This window comes from Peromyscus eremicus, chromosome X, assembly GCF_949786415.1.
Source record: "Peromyscus eremicus chromosome X, PerEre_H2_v1, whole genome shotgun sequence".
NCBI classification, from domain to species: Eukaryota; Metazoa; Chordata; class Mammalia; order Rodentia; family Cricetidae; genus Peromyscus; species Peromyscus eremicus.
Genome location: NC_081439.1, coordinates 36,601,026 through 36,606,316, shown reverse-complemented (window position 1 = coordinate 36,606,316; position 5,291 = coordinate 36,601,026). Strand labels below are relative to the sequence as shown.

At 37.6% G+C, this 5,291-nt stretch overlaps 1 pseudogene; it reads right to left on the bottom strand.

Moving 5' to 3' along the window:
* Positions 1-1,518: 1,518 nt before the first annotated feature.
* LOC131899999 (aldo-keto reductase family 1 member B1-like) lies at positions 1,519-2,555 on the bottom strand (annotated as a pseudogene).
* Between the last annotated feature and the right edge of the window lie 2,736 nt (positions 2,556-5,291).

The window sequence follows — 5,291 nt, the reverse complement described above, 5'->3', positions numbered from 1 at the left end:
GAAGACACCTTATGCTGGAGAGGATGTGGAGCTAGGGGAACTCTCCTCCACTGCTGGTGGGAATGCAAGCTTGTACAACCACTTTGGAAATCAATATGGCGATTTCTTAGAAAATTGGGAATCCATCTCCCCCAAGATCCAGCTATACCACTCTTGGGCATATACCCAAGGAATGCTCAACCACACCACAAGAGCACTTGTTCAGCTATGTTCATATCAGCGTTGTTTGTAATAGCCAGAACATGGAAACAACCTAGATGCCCTTCAACTGAAGAATGGATAAACAAAATGTGGTACATATACACAATGGAATACTACTCAGCAGAGAAAAACAATGACATCATGAGGTTTGCAGACAAATGGATGGATCTAGAAAAAATCATCCTGAGTGAGGTATCCCAGACTCAGAAAGACAAACATGGTATGTACTCACTCATAACAGGATACTAGATGTGGAACAAGGATGACTGGACTGCTACTCACATCACCAGGCAGGCTACCTGGAAAACAGGACCCCAAGAAAGACACAGGGATCGCCCAACGACAGAGAAATGGAATGAGATCTACATGAACAGCCTGGACATGAGTGGGGGTAGTGAAGGGCGAGGGTCGAGGGAAAGAGAGCTTGGGGGAGTGGGAGATCCCAGCTGGATCAAAAACAGAGAGGGAGAACAAGGAATAGGAGACCATGGTAAATGAAGACCACATGAGAATAGGAAGAAACAAAGTGCTAGAGAGGCCCACAGAAATCCACAAAGATACCCCCACAACAGACTGCTGGCAATGGTCGAGAGACAATCCGAACTGACCTACTCTGGTGATGGGATGGCCAAACACCCTAATTGTCGTGCTAGAAACCTCATCCAACTACTGATGGATCTGGAGGCAGAGATCCATGACTAGGCCCCAGGTGGATCTCTGGGAGTCCAATTAGCGAGAATGAGGAGGGTTTATATGAGAGAGAATTGTTGAGACCAAGGTCGGATAAAGCACAGAGACAAATAGCCAAACAAACGGAAACACATGAAATATGAACCAATGGCTGAGGGGTCACCAACTGGATCAGGCCCTCTGAGTGGGTGAGACAGTTGATTGGCCTGATCTGTTTGGGAGGCATCCAGGCAGTGGGACCGGGTCCTGTGCTCATTGCATGAGTTGGCTGTTTGAAACCTGGGGCCTATGCAGGGTCCCTTGGCTCAGCATGGGAGGAGGGGACTGGACCTACCTGGACTGAGTCCACCAGGTTGATCTCAGTCTGTGGGGAAGGCTTTGCCCTGGAGGAGATTGGAATGGGGGGCGGGCTGGGGGGAAGGTGAGGGGGGCGGGAGGGGGGAGAACAAGGGAATCTGTGGCTGATATGTAGAACTGAATTGTATTGCAAAATAAAAATTTAAAAAAAAAAAAATAACTAATCTACTGTCATGCCCACAGACAAGCTACAATACACCTGCAAGAACTAATAAGAAGGCAAGAAGAAGATGGACAAGTTCCTTAAGGAAAAGCAAACATCCGCAAGGTTCAAACATTTGCATGGAAGATGTAATCCTTGTGTTTGGTATAGCTCATTGATGTACAGACCCTCCAACTCCTGTTGTAGTTGAGTAATGTGATCATATCCCCATGTTTTGGCTTGAAGTCAAAGATCCTAAAGTTCTCAGAAATTTGTTCTGATGTCAAAGATTTGTGGTCTCCACCAACCTCCCATGTATGAGGAACTTGATTAACACATGGTCTGTATTTTTATTTTTACTTGGCTGCATCACCTTGATCCTGGGATATTCCAGAATAGCAAGATCCTCAGGCTTGCCCCAGGAACTATCAGAGAACTGAATGGACTGTAAGCAATCACCATGATGCTTTAGGAATGGCAGTACTTGTTCAGCTTCTCCTGAGTTAGTTATGGGTGACACTTAATCTGGTTAACTGTTGCTTATATTTTAATCTGGGTTTATTTATGATCCTCTCAGTTGAAGTCAGACATGAATTGCTTTGAGCAGACCATCATCCACTAACTGTTCCATGACCATCCAAGTGTCCGGAAAATAGGTGTCTTAGTTAGGATTTTTATTGCTGTAAAGAGACACCATTATCATGAATTCTTATAAAAGAAAACATTTCATTGATGTGGTGGCTTACAGTTAAAGAGGTTTAGTCCATTTTCATCATAGCAAGGGGCATGGCAGTACGTAGGTAGACATGGTGTTAGCTACATCTTGGTCAGAAAGCAAAAGGAAGTGGAATCCATGTCACACTGAAGGAAGCTTGAGCAAAAGAGACCTCAAAGCCTACCCCCACAGTGGCACACTTCCTCCAACAAGGCCACACTCACTCCAACAAAGCCACATCTCATAATGGTACCACTCTCTTTGGCAGCCATTTTCTTTCAAACCACCACAATCAGTGTCACCGGGAAACATGTAGCCTGATACACCCAATAATAAACAGTCAGGTCTAAGCTTGAAGGCTGTTGAGCTGTGAATATGGTAGAGGCCCAGGTAGTCTAGCTTTCTAGTAAGTCTCCTTTCAATGTACTCTTGTTGTAGAATGTACACCATGGCTTATTGATGATAAAGGTGATGCTCTTTGAGCTTCTCTTGGAGAGCCAGCCCCACTTCCTTCTCATTCTGGTATACCTAGGTACAGAAAATGTGACATACTCAATGCAAACAGCAGCATTCAAAACCTCAGTCAACTGACCAGGAGACTTGGCAGTTGCCCATACACAATGTAAACAGCAGCATTCAAAGCCTCAGTCAACTGACCAGGAGAAGACTTGCAGTTGCCCAAGCTAAGGGTGGACATAATGGCATTGTTGTAGAACTTCATAAGGCTGTGACTGTTTCATGCTATACAACCTGGCCATAACTGTGCCAATATGATCACTTTAAATCAAGCATCAATATATGCAAAAAATAATGGTACATGCAGTAAGATTCCAGAAGCTTTGTATTTTTATTTCTGCAGTTGAAAAAACTCTCAGAAAGATGAAAAATATAAAAATTTCAAGAAATGTCAAAAAATACTCATTTGTTAATTAAGGCAAAACTAAACAGTTCCTACCCATGACATTTCCTAATTATCTCATTGTGAAATCAGTAAATCCTTTGATACCAGTGGTTGCTAGCATATGATGGTATGCCCTTTCAACATGTGTTTCTGAAATAGACACCAGCAATATGCTTCTTTTTAAAAAATAATTTAAGAATTGTCTTTAACTTAAAATTTCTAATAAGAATTTTGGGTGAAAATCCATAGAAACATTTTGTTTACTTGGGCAAATAGAAAACTTATATTTGCTCTTATTTTAAACTCAACAAAATAATTGTTTACAAGATTTTTCCATGATTAATACTTCACTTTATATTTTATTCTCTAAATTGTGACTATTTTGAACTTATTTCATTTTATTCATCATTTCAGACATATGTTTTGTTTCAAGTACCCTATATTGTAACTAAAACTTTCAAAATCTTTATCTCATACCATCTACACTTAACAGCATTCATAAAATGTTATAGAAAGTACTGTGTTATTTCTATGGAAACATTATGATTTCCATGTATTGGCAGACATTTAAAATTTTTAAAATTGAAGTTATTTAGTGGTTAAAATCAAATTAAATCAAGACAGAAGAATTTAAGCAGTTTAACTTTTATAAGACAGTGTCCCTATACTTTATCTGTAACCATTAGCAGAAACCTCTTCTTTCTGGGTAATTATATGTCATTGTGACATTAGACATCCTGGGTTATTGTTTTTATGAAATTCACTGCTATATATATAATGCACGTTTTTTATAGTATATATTTGAGATAAATTCTGCTTTAAAATGAATGCTATACCTGCCAAAAGGAAAATAACGTTCTGTAGAGAATTTCAAATCTTTTGAACAATGGTTGGAAAAAGGCAATGGATGACTTGTGACAGATAATGAGTTTAGGAAGAAATTGGAAAGGAGAATGGAGAGGTTGACTTGATGAAAACTTATTTTATGCACGTACAAAATTAAAAATCAATATAAAGAGAAAAAACTTTAAAATATATTTTAGAATATTAATATTCATCGTTACTTCATTCTTTTGTTTTTGTTTTTTTTCTGAAACAGGCCTTCAATTAAGCATTAATTCTGATGTACATCCATGATAATGGCACTTGCTATTTTAGAGGTTATTTACAAAATAATAATCAGAAGACATTTTAAATTGCCAAAAGTAACTTTTTGCCAAAGTGACAAAGTAAAATGGATTTTGTTCAAGGCAATCTTTTATGTATATTATACAAAGAAAAATATTGCATTCTTATAGAACTTTGAAGAATTAATGTTTCAAGAAAAATTTGTCATTTTATATACATTTACATGTAACATGACTGAACACAACAGATCTCACAAAGCTTCCTGTTTATACTTGTATTTCATCATATTGACATATTCTCCATTAGCTTTCAATTTCTTTGCTTGTTTTGGGTTTTTTTATTTTTTAGAGACAGGGTTTCTCTGTGTGGTCTTGGCTGTCCTGGAACTCATTCTGTAGACCAGCCGACCAGGCTGGCTTCCAACTCACAGAGATTTACCTGCTCCTGCCTCTTGAGTGCTGGGATTAAAAGCATGTGTCCCCATCACTCCACAGCTTTCAACTTCTAATTGAAATGACAGTACTTTACAGAATTCTTTGCCCTTACATATTTCAGTTTCCTTACCAGTTAAAGTAAGTGAATCACCCAATAAAGACACAATGTTATTGTTTACTAAATAGAAACTTTTCTATAAATATTAACCAATATTGCCATAATAAATATCACCCTTACAACTATTGCTTTACCATTTTTACTAGTGCATGAACCAACAAGTGAAAGATACATAAGATAGGGTGCCATTCTAGAGAAGTACAGAAATTCCTTGTGTACATTTTCATAATATAATAGATAACTATAAGGTATAAGATACAGATGAATTCCTATCACTGAAATTATAACTGAGAACAAAATAGACATATTATATGATTTTAATATTTATGTTTTGATTTCTAATTTATCTAGTTATTACTTAATTGAGTTATTATTATTAATTGAGTCTGTAGTGTGAATAATTTGTAGCTCTTTAATTTTTAGCTAGGATGATTTCATAAATCAGAGTGTAGGAGGTCACTGTCTCTCAGTAAACTTCATTATATTTGAGTTTCTACAGTCTTCAGTCTAACATACTATGTGAAAATATAAGGAAAAGCAAAGCAATATAATAAATCAAGCTTAGAGAAATTTGGGACTTAAAATACCCCTCCTATAAATAAAGA